The following is a 13949-nucleotide window of genomic DNA, read 5'->3' on the forward strand; positions in this document are numbered from 1 at the left end:
TGTATCCTCAGCATTCCCATCCCATCCCCCCCCCCCAAAAAAAACTCATCTAATTCCAAGACTGCTTTTCCAGGGCCGCTGCTAACCCAATTGTGTTCCCTATTTTGGGAAAAAAAAAAAAGATCACTGAACAGGTGAAGTTAGGGGTGGGGGTATTGCAGACTCACAATCACCCTGCTGTGTACTATTGAAGTGTTTTATGTAGCTTACCCTATTTCCCATCATTGCCTGAGAAAACTGCAGTTAAGGTAAAAATGGTGTAGAAGGGCCCAAAGGCAGTAAGCCTTCTGAAAGGGGCGAGCCTTGCCCCCAAGCTTGTGTTCTTTCCACTCTCACATGCCGCCCCTACCACCTTCCACTTGGTGACAGTGTACCTAATTGCAGGAAATCTACTTGGGAGAGAAGGGAAATATGGTCTCTGGGTTCAGATTTGAAAATCTATAAATAAGAAATATGGTCAGCTGCTTTCCAGCTGTTAAAGTATAACAGAGAGCTGCAACTGAAACAAACTGGCTTAACAGGAGGATCCCCAATCATTCACGGTCCCCACACTCCCACCTCCACCCCCTCCACAAAACCCCCCAAAATTGCTGCTGCCACCACCAAGGAGGAAATCTATACTGTGGTGATATTTGAAAGCATCAGAAACATTCATGAATCTTGCAAACTAGGAGTGAACTTTCCCATTTCCACTGCTACTGCCTTATCTGTAACTTTTCCTACTGCCATTCTTTCCTTCCACAGTCTACACAGGAAGACGGGGAAGGGAGGAGCAGAAAAAAAGGGATGAACTTCTCGCTCTGCCAAAATCAGCTGTCTGGAATTTTCCAAGGGCTCTGAGTTGAGCAGTGGATATAGTTAGCTAGGGAGTTGATGAGCTATTGTTTTCTTTTAGGTCTCTTCTGGCTTGTCCTCTATCAGGCCTGGTATCAGCCTGAGTGGATGAAAATGGCATCAGTACAATAAATGCTATAGTTCCCTCAGTTTCCGGCCTGAACCACAACACTTTCATAGCTAAGGTTCAATCCTCCCTTCCTAGGGCTCTTGCATCCTGGTGACAGATTAATCCTTCTAAAGTCCTGATTTAACTCTATCACTCCCTGCTCAATGCCCATGCCTTTTCTGAGTTTCAACTGCCATTTTTATTATCATGTGTGTTCATATTAATTGCTATTTCATAGATTTTTTTTTTCCTTTTGGCCATGGTATGCAGCAGCTTTATATGGGATCTCAGTTCCTAGATCAGGGCAGCAGTAGTGAAAGTGCTGAGTCTTAACCACTAGACCACCAGGGAACTCTTTATATTAATTGGCACTTCAATTAAAATTACATGGATCGACCTACATAATATGGACTACACACGATATGATACTTATCACAAAAAAGTATTTTATAAGATTATAAGTAATATATTATCTCCTTTCTGTTCTTTAATATAGTTGCATTTGTATAGTAAAATACCTGAAAAAAATACATGTTTAAATGGAAACAGTATTTATTGTCTTTGAGAAATAGATTTTTAGTGGTTTCTATTTTTTTTCCTTCTCAAACACCTTTGCTTGATTATTTCAGATCTTCACAACCTGTCAGGTGACAGTCTTTGCTCCTGCCGCTCTCCAGAGCTTGCTCCCCTCCACTCCAATCCAGATAGACAACAGAATTTATTTTGCACTTCCCCTGTTTGTCTGGAACACCCTGCTTGTCAAACCCCTGTCCAGCTTTTCAGGTGCATGATCCCTCCCATCCCCCAACTCTCCATTCAAAAGCATACGTACAACTTTGCATGAGAGTTCTTTTCCTACATGCGTGTTCGTATTCAGAGTCATTCTACATACCATCCCTGAAGGGTGTCTATACCCCTGCAAGAGGGGAATGGAGAGCAGAAAGGCTAACTCAGTTGCCTTTTTGCTCAGATGGGAAGATGTTTAACGTAGTCAGAAGGAAGGACTGAGAGAATGACTAGGAGGGTGAACCCCTTCGGAGACTGCCCACTGTGAGGGCAGTGGGGGACCACCTTTCTGTGTACTAGGACTAGTGGTATGGAGTAATCAAAATATGTATGGAATGTACTTTTTTTTTTGGCCACATCCAAGGCATGTGGAAGTTCTCAGGCCAGAGATGTAACTCTTGCCGCAGCAGCAACCTGAGCCACAGCAGTGACAACACCGATCACTGGGAAACTCCTGGAATGCACTTTTTAAAAAATTCATTTGGAGTTCCTGTCATGGCGCAGTGGTTAACAAATCCAACTAAGAACCATGAGGTTGTGGGTTCGATTCCTGGCCTTGCTCAATGGGTTAAGGATGCAGCATTGCCATGAGCTGTGGTGTAGGTTGCAGATGTGGCTCGGATCCCATGTTGCTGTGGCTCTGGTATAGGCTTAGCAGCTACAACTCTGGTTAGACCCCTAGCCTGGGAACCTCCATATGCTGCAGGAGCAGCCCTAGAAAAGGCAAAAAGACCAAAAAAAAAAAAAAAAAACAAACAAACAAACAAAAAAAACTTGAACACTAAGAGGAAAAAAAAATTCAACTTTATTGACTGAAAAGTATTACTGAAGAAAACTGACCTGCATTTTCATCACTAACATGATATATATTTCAAAAGTCGCAGTCCTGAAGGCGAATTTCTGTTAATTTAATTTAATTTTTTTTCTTGCTTTTTGCTTTTTACGGCCGAATATAGAGGTTCCCAAGCTAGGGGCTGAATCAGAGCCATAGCTCCCAGCCTGCACCACAGCTCATGGCAATGCCAGATCCTTAACCCACTGAGCGAGGCCAGGGATCGAACCTGCATCCTCATGGATACTAGTCAGATTCGTTTTCTACTGAGCCAATGACAGGAACTCCCTGAAGGCAAATTTCTTTATTTTCACCTTAAGCTATGTTGGCCAGAGCCATTCATCACTGGTGTAAACCCCAGAACCCGAGTCTGGAGACAACCTGCCTTAGACTCTTGCCCTAAGAAGCTCTAGAAATGAGAATGTCAGGGTTCTCCTATGGCCTTCAGACAACCTAAGGGCTTGGTTTAGCTGCAATCCCTCTGTTTCTTAACAGCAGATTCCCTGAGTCCTAGGACTCCGTTATTTGTCTTACCTCATCACCCTGCCTTCCTTAAGGCTAAGATCTGTTCCTTACACTCTTTTCACCCTCTTCTGGTAAGGGCCTAGCAAATGTCTTTTGTGTAGTGGGTCATCAGGAAATTCCTGTTCATGATGATAGTGATGAAGAAGGAGCTTGAGAGGAAGTGACTTCACCAATGCGTTGAGTTTTTGTTTTCTTTAAAAGTGCACACCCACTTAGTGGAAGTCATACTCAGGGAATGTTCTATGTTGCACACTCCAAGAACCCAGGGCTCCTGCTCCTACTCACTCACCCTGCTGGCCTCTCCCAAAAGTCCCACCTGTTACCAGGCATGGCCCAAAACAGGGCATGTGCCTGCTTGTGCTTCGCACAATCTTTGAGGCCCTCAGAGGCAATGCTTATGCAAGACATAAAAACACTTCTCCCATCAACCTAAAGCTGTGCCTGAAATGTTCACCATTTAATTTTTTTGTTTTAAGGAGCTTTTTACAAGGGAGGATACATTATTATTATGACCTAATAATATTTTAGTTCTGATTAGTTTATATGCCAGGCCTCCCATTGGTCTGAGCTCCCATGGCCTCTAGGATATACATTTTTCTCATTTCATTCACTACAATGTATTGGAATGATCTCTTTCCCTGTTTGTCCAAGTCACTGTCAGCTCCGCCTGGTACAATGTCAGCCTGGCACATGGTGGGCCCTCAAAAATATGTTGAATCCAACTTAAATGACCTGCTCTTTAGGCAGCCCTGGGGAGTTCTGAAAGGTGTGCTTAGGGAAATGAGTCAAGGAATTAGAGTCTTGCAGTGAAAAACTGCCCCATTAAAGGCACTACTCCATTGTCTTCTCCAAGGGATGAGAGTCTCACCAAAGACAAATTTGTTCTTGACACAGTTTGGTTAACCTTGACCAGTAGCTTGCCTTTGAAGATGGATAAACTCTGTCTGCACTAAGATGAAGATAATTAAAAGCATATAAGGGACAGATCCAACCCTAATCTCACAGGCTAGTGTAGCTCATCCCAAAGTGACTGAGTCTGCTTCCTGGGGACAGGGTCTACCTCATACATATTTGTGTTCTTAAGAGTCCAGTACAGGAGTTCCCGTCGTGGCGCAGTGGTTAACGAATCCGACTAGGAATCATGAGGTGGCGGGTTCGGTCCCTGTCCTTGCTCAGTGGGTTAACGATCCGGCGTTGCCATGAGCTGTGGTGTAGGTTGCAGACGCGGCTCGGATCCCGCGTTGCTGTGGCTCTGGCGTACGCCGGTGGCTACAGCTCCGATTCGACCCCCTAGCCTGGGAACCTCCATGTGTCGCGGGAGCGGCCCAAGAAATAGCAACAACAACAAAAAGACAAAAGCCAAAAAAAAAAAAAAAAAAGAGTCCAGTACAGAGTCTGGCATATATTAGGAACTAAAAAAGTAATAGCTAAAAATATAGCTTACCATGTGCCAGACACATTCCTCTAAGAATTTCCTATGTATTAACTCATGTAATCCTATCATCTATGAAGCAAATACTGTTATCATCCCCATTTTAAGATGGGGAAACCAAAGCACACAAGAGTTTATATGACTTGCACAAGGTCACAAAGCTCTGGAGTCTGTTTTAAATACGTTCCTTAGTGCAATTGAACGGGAATGATGAATAAACCTCTCCCTTTTTTTTGTCTTTTTAGGGCCGCACCCACAGCATATGGAGGTTCCCAGGCTAGGGGTCCAATGGGAGCAGTAGCCGCCAGCTTATGCCACAGCCACAGCAACACCAGTTCGGAGCCGCGTCTGCGACCTACACTGCAGCTCACAGCAACGCAGGATCCTTAACTCGCTGAGCGAGGCCAAAGATCGACCGGCAACCTCACTTCCTAGTCGGATTCATTTCCACTGCGGCACCAGGGAAGCTCCATCCCTGAACCATATTTATTTTATTTTATTTTTTTGGTCTTTTTGCCTTTTCTTGGGCCGCTCCCGTGGCATATGGAGGTTCCCAGGCTAGGGGTCTAATCGAAGCTGTAACCGCCAGCCTACGCCAAAGCCACAGCAACACCAGATCCGAGCCGCGTCTGAGACCTACACCACAGCTCATGGCAACGCCGGATCGTTAACCCACTGAGCAAGGCCAGGGATGGAACCCGCAACCTCATGGTTCCTAGTCGAATTCGTTAACCACTGTGCCACGAAGGGAACTCCTGCACCATGTTTTTATAGCAGATTGTTTGCACTTAATGTACAACACTTAAAGCACAGTCTCTCCCGCCAGACTGGCACTAGCGCAAAGTTATTCTTTGACTCTGACCCACCCTCAGTCCCTAAAGCAGTACTTGCCGCAAGACTGCCGTGCGTACCCGTGGCCGCCAGGGGGCACTATGCCCCCGCGCCCTCTTTCCCCTCCCTCCAGTCCTACGCAACCTGAGAGCCCCGCTGGGAGGAGCCTCCGAGACGCCCTCGGGGGAGCTATCCCGGCGGGCCCCGCGCGCGGCCGCGTTTGAATGGCCCTGAGTGGGACTCGGCCGGGAGCCGAGAGATAGTCCGGGCGCAGTCGGCTGGCGCCGGGGCTGCGCGGAGGCGCCGCGGTACCATGAGGCGCCGGTAAGTGACAACCTGGCCTGCGCCAGCCCCGTGCCCGAAACTGCCCTGCCGAGGCCGGGCTTCTCCTCGGGCCTGACCGCGCCCTACCCCACCTGCAGGCCCCGCGGCGGCCTCCGCTTACCCCGGCCCGTGGCGGGGCCGCCCGGGTCGGGGGTCTGGGCGGCGAGGTCCGGGTGGAGCCCCTGTCTGGCCGCGGCGAGGACGGTCGCCGCAGCGAGCGCTGGAGGCCACCCGGGTGGGCGAGGGGTCCGCCGGGAGAGGCGTGGACGGAACCTGCTGTCACTTATCCTCGGGTGGAGCCGACTGGTGCACCCCGGGGAGGGGGAAGGACGCTGCGCGTCTGGGGCGCTCTGTTTGAGGACAGGTTTTCCCGAGAGCCGCCCAGGCCCGGCCTTGGTATTTCCTTATTTTCTGTCGGGTGCTTGCTTCCCTGACACATAAGCTTTTGTGTAGCAGGACAAAAACTTGACATAACTGCATAAGAATTGCTGATTGCAACCTTAAAAACCTCATTGTATTTTCTGAAAAGTTGATCTGTAACAGTACCTAGGCTTTTACCACGCTCTTAAATTGGCTTAAATGTGGAGATAACAAAGAGTTGATTTGTTTCTTCTGGCTTGTAAAATTCCTTGAAAACAGAGGTGTCTATGTCGGTTTCTCTGCAGATTAAAGAAAAAAAAAACTGTAACAGAAATTAGGTCTGTAATAATCACCAGCTTAGCATTGGCAAAAATTATGAAAAAAAAATAGTCCACCTAATAGCTTAAATTTGTGTAGTTTATCCTTCTTGTTTGTTTTTTAACCAGTTTCAGACTTGATTCAGGACTTAATACTTTTGCTTGGCTAATAACTAGCGCTGTAGTGATAAGAATGGCTGATATTTATTTCGTGCTTTGTATATGCTAAGCACTTTGAGAGCTTTGCTTTGGGACAGATGCTGTTATTATTCCCACTTTGACTAGGAGGAAACTGAGGCACAGAGAAGTTAAGTAACTTGTATAAGATGTAATTGGTACCAAAGCTGGGTTGGCTCCACCTTTTAACTATGTTTCTCTACTGCCTCCTTTATAGGTGGCTCTTTTTAGTTTACAGAGCACTTTCATTTCATTTACTTCTCTCAACTGGGGAGATAATATACATGCCTTGGTGTACACATGCATACGTTACCAAATCGAGTTCTCTGCTCTTGCTGACATAATTAAGTTTTGTGCATTGAGCAAAAAAAACCCATTTGATATTTTAAGATAGAGTTTGTAAAGTTCCTGTTTGTGTTGTAATTTATAGTTTTAATTCCTGTGTATCATATCCTAAAAGTGTACAGTTTGAAACTTTTGTATTTCTTAAAATATACCCTTATATATTGTTCCTTTCTGAAAACTTAAAAAACTTGTACTTGGAAAAGATTAATAACTCCATGACAAGAAATAAGGTTCAAAAGCAAAATCACTTCCTGAGAAATCAGCAGTTTATGCTTAATTTACAGCAGAGCATTTAAATTTCATTCATCAATGGAGTGCCTGTTGTGGCTCAGTGGAAATGCATCTGACTAGCATCCATGAAGATGCCGGTTCGATCCCTTGCCTCACTCAATGGGTTAAGGATCCGCTGCTCTTGCCTTGAGCTGTGGTGTACGTCACAGAGGTGGCTCGGATCTGGCGTGGCTGTGGCGTAGGCCCGTGGCTAGAGCTCTGATTCGACCCTTAGCCTGGGAACCTCCATATGCCTCAGGTGCAGCCCTAAAATGACCCAAATAAAAACTTAAAAAAAAAAATAAATAAATAAATTTCATTCATCCTTCATTAAGCAATATTCAGTCCGGTTGGCTATACAAAAGAAATGTGCCAGGGCAACAAACCTTAGGGAAGTTAGTCTACTTTGGGAAATAAGATTAACAACAACAACTAAAGTATGTGTGTATGTGTGTACATACATATGTACATATATATATGAGAGATTCTTCATTAGTGCAGTGGGTGTATGGTGAACTGAACTGAGCAGGTTAGTAATAATGCTTCTGCAAAGAACCTACAACAGAAGGATGGATGGTGGACATTGAATACAAGTATGAGTGGAGAATTTTAGTGAGGGAACAGTGTGTTCAAAGACTTCGAATTGGGAATGAAAATGATTTTTCTAGGAAAAAGTAAGTCTGATCTATTTGGAAAGTTTCTATTGAGAAAAATAAGATTATGGCAGAAGACTATGAGGAGTATTATTTAAAACACAAATATCGACACTACATTGTAAATCAGCTATAATAAAAAAAATTAAAACACATGTCAAAGGAGTTTAGGTTTGACATATATATAAGGAGAGATGATTTTGCAAGTTTAAAAACTTTTAAATGGGTGATTCTCAACTGTTGGGAATTTTGCCCCTCAGGGGACATGGTGTTTCTACTGGCGTCTAGTGTATAGAGGCCAGGAATGCTGCTAAACATACCAAAGTAGGACACCCCCTCTGTAAGTAATAGTTGCCCCAGATGTCAGTGGTGATGAGGTTGAGAAATGCTCTTTTAAGCTGATTGTTTATATGGCCAGCCTCTGCTTCTTTGTGCTGTAAATAAATGTGAATGATGAATAATAACAATAACAACGTTGGGGAGAAGCTGCCTCAGAGACCTCAAGAAGGTGACTATTGTTGGAATCCTGGGGGGAAGGAGAGGCTATAAGAATTTAGGATAGGAGTAGACAAGTAGTGGTAAAATGAGACAATTACTTAAATAGTGTTTTTTCTAAGTTTGAAAAGAATGCATGTTCGTTGTGGGAAATTTAGGGAATGTTGAGAAAGTGAAAAAACTAAAAGCCAAACTGTTAACGTTTTTCATGTGGTGGTTCCTTTCACATCTTTTTTTATGCTGATAGCTATTTTCCTTTTTATAAAACTAGAATTACACATTTTTCTCCTTGTGGGGTTGTTTTTTTTTGTTGTTTTTTTTTTTGTTTTTTTTTTTGACTCAGCATATCATGAGTATCTCCCATTCTTGGAAAAATACTCTTTTTAATGGTCATTCTTCTTTGTTTTTTGTGTGCTTTCGAAATTGGGAATTTTGCTTTGTATTCAAAAGAGATGTTTTGAAGGAAGAAATACTAGAACATGATGACTGATTAACTCCAGGAAACAATAGGGGTAAAAGTCTATGTTATCTCCAAGGTTTTAAATCTTGGAAGCTAAAATAATGGTGCCACTATGGTAATAAAATGGGATTCTCTGCAATACTTTTCACTTTAGGTATGTCAACTGCCATTTACATAAAAATATAATGAGATTTTTAAGGACCATCCTTGGGAGTTCCTGTTGGCATAGTGGAAATGAACCTATTATCCATGAGGGTGCAGGTTCGATCCCTGTCCTCGCTCAGTGGGTTAAAGGATCCGGTGTTGCCCTGAGCTGTGGTGTAGGTTGCAGACACAGCTCAGATCCCACATTGCTGTGGTGTAGGCCAGCAGCTGTAGCTCTGATTCAGCCACTAGCCTGGGAACTTGCATATGCCACAGGTACGGCCCTAAAAAGCAAAAAAAAAAGAAGGACTATCCTTGATACCTGTCAGCATACATTTTTCCTAAAACTCCCATAATTAATAATCTTTTTCTTTTTTTTTAACTGCTTGTTTTTTGTACTAAGCTTATTTTTCAGCTCGCTCTTAGCAAATCTTCCTCTTCTTGGAATGAATTTTCTATTAAAATACTAAGTAAAATTCAGGTTTGTTGGTCATGAATTTTTACTTTGAAAGATTAAATGACTAGTTTAGGTTTTTTATTTTTTAATTTTTATTTTAGTATCATATATATATATATTTATTTTTTAAATTTTTTTAAGCTGGGGGTGGAACAAGGAACCACCCTCAAGGAACAGTTTGCATCCTCGCTCTAGGGCTACCCACCTGCCCCCCACGCACAGCTGTTCTCTCCCACAGACACAGCCCTGGACTACCAGGAGGATGGGGCAGGTGAGGATGAGGGAATAGTTTGGGTCTTTTAAATTTTTAGATTGCTAAAGTTTATAAGCAAGAGGTGAGTCTAATTCTTTTCCAGAGGAGGAATTATCTTCAAAAAATGCTTGCACACACCAATGGGACACCTCATAACATCACACCAGTCAATATTACATTGCTGTTTTGTAATTATACTTGTTGATCTGTATCAGTTAACTTGGTGTTTTGTGGAAAATGTATTTAGGAATGTAAATTTTTTAAAAATGGGTTTTCTTGCGGCACAGCAGGTTAGAGATCCAGCGTCATCACTACAGTTGCTTGGGTCTCTGCTGTGGTGCGGGTTCAATCCCTTGCACAAAACCTTAAACTTAATACATACAAATGGTACATTTACTGGGAAGATACACTTTTCAAATTATGGATAGGATATATAATTTGATTTTTTTGCCATTGACTATGTAGTACTTCATGCTTGCCCCCCAAGCCCCATCCCCACCCCTGGTATCCTCTAATAAATAGCTAATATCCATTAACCTTGAAGAGGTTCTATATTCTCTTTGTTCTTGGGACATGATGAGGGTAGAGAAGGGGGGAAAAGATCTTCTGAAAACTACCCCCAGTTTGCCTCCCCTATAATCACCTCTCTCTCCTTCAGTTTTACACACTGCCTAAAATTCTTTTTGCCTTGAAAGGGTCACTCAGGAACCTACCACCTATGTATGAATCATGAATGCCCATTCTAGCATCTCTTCTCACTAGTATAATCTTAGAACAAGCAGCTTGGTGTTATGTGGAAAAAGCTGTAACACTGGAAGTCACAGTTCTAAGCTGGCTCTCCTATTAGTGACTGAATGTTCTTGGGCAAATCCCTTAATCTTATCTGTAAATACAAATTATCTCCAAGGTCCTTTCCAACTCTGTGAATCTGTGAAGTATTTGCTTTTGTAATTACCATGGGGAAACTATTAGTCTTTCATATCTTAGCGTGAAGTAATAATAAATCATAGATGATTTCTTCCAAAGGCATTTGTAAAAGCTACTCCCATGTAATAAGATAGGGGGAGGAATCTTAGAATAGAACTTAAATGTCACTAGAATACAGGCTCTGGGAGGGCAGGGATTTTTGTTTTATTCACTTCTGCTTTCCTAATACCTAGAATGGTAACTAGCATATAGCATATATTGAGTATTTATTCAACGAGTGAAGGAATGGGTTGTTTTTGAGGAAAGAAAATTGTTGAACTGCTGTACAGATGCTCTGAGTACCTTGAAAGAACTCAGAGTACAAATCAACCTGATTACAACCCAGTCATTCCTATGATATAAGAAAATATCTCCTAGTTGTTGTAAAGCATCCATCTCTTGTTCCCTTGGCTGCCTCTCAGAACTATTAAGTAATCACTGCCCTGACTGCCCCTCATGCGCACAAAGTGCAGTTTTGTCCGTCACCAGGTCTTACTTGTGTGCCAACTTGACTTTTCAGTATGCCTTTTATTTGCAAGTATCTATGCTCTGCCTGTTCCCGGTACCACTTAATATCATCATTAGCAGTATATTTAGAGTTGTTGCAAAAGTAATCGTATATATTAAAATTTGGCCTTTCATCTGTGGAGGATTCATGATGCAGCTGTTAGAAACTAGTACTCTTGGTCTTCCTATTCCAATCATCCTAGTTCTGCAACTGCCATATAAAATAATCTTCAGGAATATTTTAAATCATATGATTCATAGGCAAAGCTTCTCAGTAAGCCTATTTTGTCTAAAACTTAAAGTCCAGGATTCCTGATTCCAGGTTCCCAGATTCAGGGATTCTGCATTTTAGCCAGTCTACCTTTCTAGTCTGTCTTAGTCATTTCCCTAACTGTGACCTGAATTGTAACTGTTTAATAATCAAATAATTGGTGTATATAATAATAAAACAAAAAGCACAGTTATTCTTACCTAGAAAATATATTTTCAGATAAGGAGAGGCTGGCAGACTATTTCTGAAGAAGCCTGCATTGGATGGCATTCATTATTTGGCTGAATTTACTGAAAAGTAGTATCAGGAACAAGAATCCTTAAAACTCCACATAAATAGTTTTTTTCTTTCCTTGTTGGCAGACATATTTGGAAACTAAGTAATAAGCAGAAGGAAATTAAGTATATGTATAGTATATATATATATTAAGTAATATTGGTGGACTGTTTAGTGAGATTGACTGTATCCTTCCATGCCCACATTACTTAGTTTATTAGTTTGGATGGGCTCGGTTATTTTGCAGTAACAAATAACCACCAAATCTCATTGGTTTAGAACAACAAAGGATAATTTCTCCTCAATTCATGTTACATGTGAGTTGTCTGGGGACTCTACTCTATGTTGTCCTTGCTCAGGAATACAGGCAGATGGAACCTTAACCTCTGGCCTGTTGGTGGTTACCATGACAGAAGGAAGGTGGTAGGAGTGAGTCTCACACAGTGGCTCTTTAAGATTTGTTTATGTTTCATTGGCCAGAGCAGATCACATGACCTTGCCTAACTTGATGATGGGCAAGTATAAACCTATCATGTATCTGAAAGGAGGACTGGAATATCATGGCAGTTTTTTTTTGTTTTTTGTTTTGGCCACACCCATGGTATCTTGAAGTTCCTGGGCCAGGGATCAAACCCACACCACAGCAGCTACCCAAGCCACTTCAGTGGCAGTGTCTTAACATAGTTTTAGGTTTAGCACAGTTGGGCACTCTCTCCTTTTTTTTTTTTTTTTTTTTTTGGTTGGAAAGGAAAGGTTGCTTTATTCAGAAGGTTGTGGACTTTATTTAGGTGGGCTTGTATCCAAAAACCAACTCCCCAGTTGACATTTTAAAATATTTTGTTACTCTTCTTTCTCAACCATTATTTTTCATGGTTGACATAGTCTTTCTTTAGATATGTTCCTTCATTTATCGACTATTTATTAAGCACCCTCTATACATCAGGCACTATTCTAGATACAATGAATGTGGTTCCTGCTCTAATGGAGCTCACAGTCTAGTGGGAGGACATTGACAACAAGCAAATAAACAAATTAATTTTAGATTGTGATAAGTGCTAAGGAGGGGGAAAATAAGTTACTGCTATAGAGAATGATTGAGATGAGGGTGGTGTTATCCTTGATTGGGTGGTCAGGGAAATCTGCTGGGGTGGGTGACATTTGAGCTGAGAAGCAGCAACCCTGAGAGTATGTGGGAGGAATATTCTAAGCAGAAGGAATGTCTTGGACACAAAATGGAAATGAGCTTGGCATGTTTAAGACATTGTGGATGGAGCTTTTAGGAGGTAAATGATACTATAGTCTAAGGAAGAGATGATAGAAGTTTGTTCTCAGATGGTAGTAATGGAAATGGAGAGAAGTGGGCATTTGGGGAATGTATTATAAAGGCAGAGGCAATGGATTGGATGTAGGGAATTTAGGAATAGAGAAATCAAGGATGAATCCTTTGAGATTGAGCAACTGGGAGAATGATGATTCCATTTACTGAGTTAGGAGCAGTTAGGAGGAGCAGATTTGAGAGAGTGAGTATTAAGGTTTCTATTTTCAATATCTTAAGTTCAAGAGACGTCCCATGAGGAGCTGACTTGTAGGAAGTTGGAGATGTGAGTTCAGAGTTTAGGGGAAACATTGAGACAGTTTTTTTTTTTTTTTTTTATGAAGACAATATGTTAAATTTGGTTACAGTTAAGTCTTGGACCTAGGAGTGATTAGAGCTCCGTAAAGCAGTGTAATTCCTCTGCTGGAGAGGGAGTGTTCCCCAAGAGAAGGGGGCATTTTCAAACTTCAATATATGTTCTGATTTCAGCTTAGGAGATACGGTGTTAACAAACCTTCGTAGGTGATAGGATATAAGGTAATCCTCACAAGCATTTAAATGTAAGACGCCTTCAGAACTATTGTTATAAAAGAACACTAGCATAATCTTTTGTTAATTTCTTCGTTTAATTCTCAAAGGACAATCTACTCTAATATTCAGGGTCTTAGGGTATAATTGCTGTATTGATTCAAAATTAGAAATATGTGTTATAGACTGGTAATGGCAGTCCAAATCGTGAAGATATAGAATGTTAAAAGTAGTTTATATTAGCTTGTCTTTTTGAGTTGTGCACTTTATTGGTGTATTCTTTCACATATATAGAGTTTATCTTGAAAGCATCAGAAATACTTTTAGTAGCTAATTAAGGGGTCAAAAAGGATCCTTAAGATGATATTGTTTTATATGTGCATATATATTTTCCATTTCTGAGTTTAAGAAGACAATTGGAAAGAATTAGTGTTTCTTCTCCCCGTGAATATTTCCAGAAAAATACTAGACTGTTCTAACAG

The 13949-nt window shown here is 41.8% G+C and overlaps 1 protein-coding gene and 1 long non-coding RNA gene across 5 annotated transcripts in view; one reads left to right on the forward strand and one right to left on the reverse strand.

The window, feature by feature from the left end:
- Window positions 1-13949, reverse strand: part of LOC146401763 (uncharacterized) — a 909931-nt gene that overhangs the window by 870534 nt on the left and 25448 nt on the right. The window lies entirely within an intron of this gene.
- The window catches only part of KATNBL1 (katanin regulatory subunit B1 like 1), a 94758-nt gene continuing 86264 nt past the window's right edge, over window positions 5456-13949 (forward strand). For 3 of the 4 annotated variants that reach the window (XM_084966262.1, XM_021098029.2, XM_084966263.1), the window contains exon 1: window positions 5532-5673. The gene's annotated coding sequence lies outside the window, so the exon portion shown is untranslated. Of the gene's footprint in view, window positions 5674-13949 lie in introns of all 4 variants that reach the window. The other variant, NM_001190181.2, reaches the window with a different exon arrangement.

The sequence above is a fragment of the Sus scrofa genome, chromosome 7 (genome assembly GCF_054392235.1).
Source record: "Sus scrofa isolate SSC_HxYL_T2T_F1_AM1 chromosome 7, Sscrofa_HxYL_maternal_Yorkshire_Landrace_v2.0, whole genome shotgun sequence".
Taxonomy (NCBI): Eukaryota; Metazoa; Chordata; class Mammalia; order Artiodactyla; family Suidae; genus Sus; species Sus scrofa.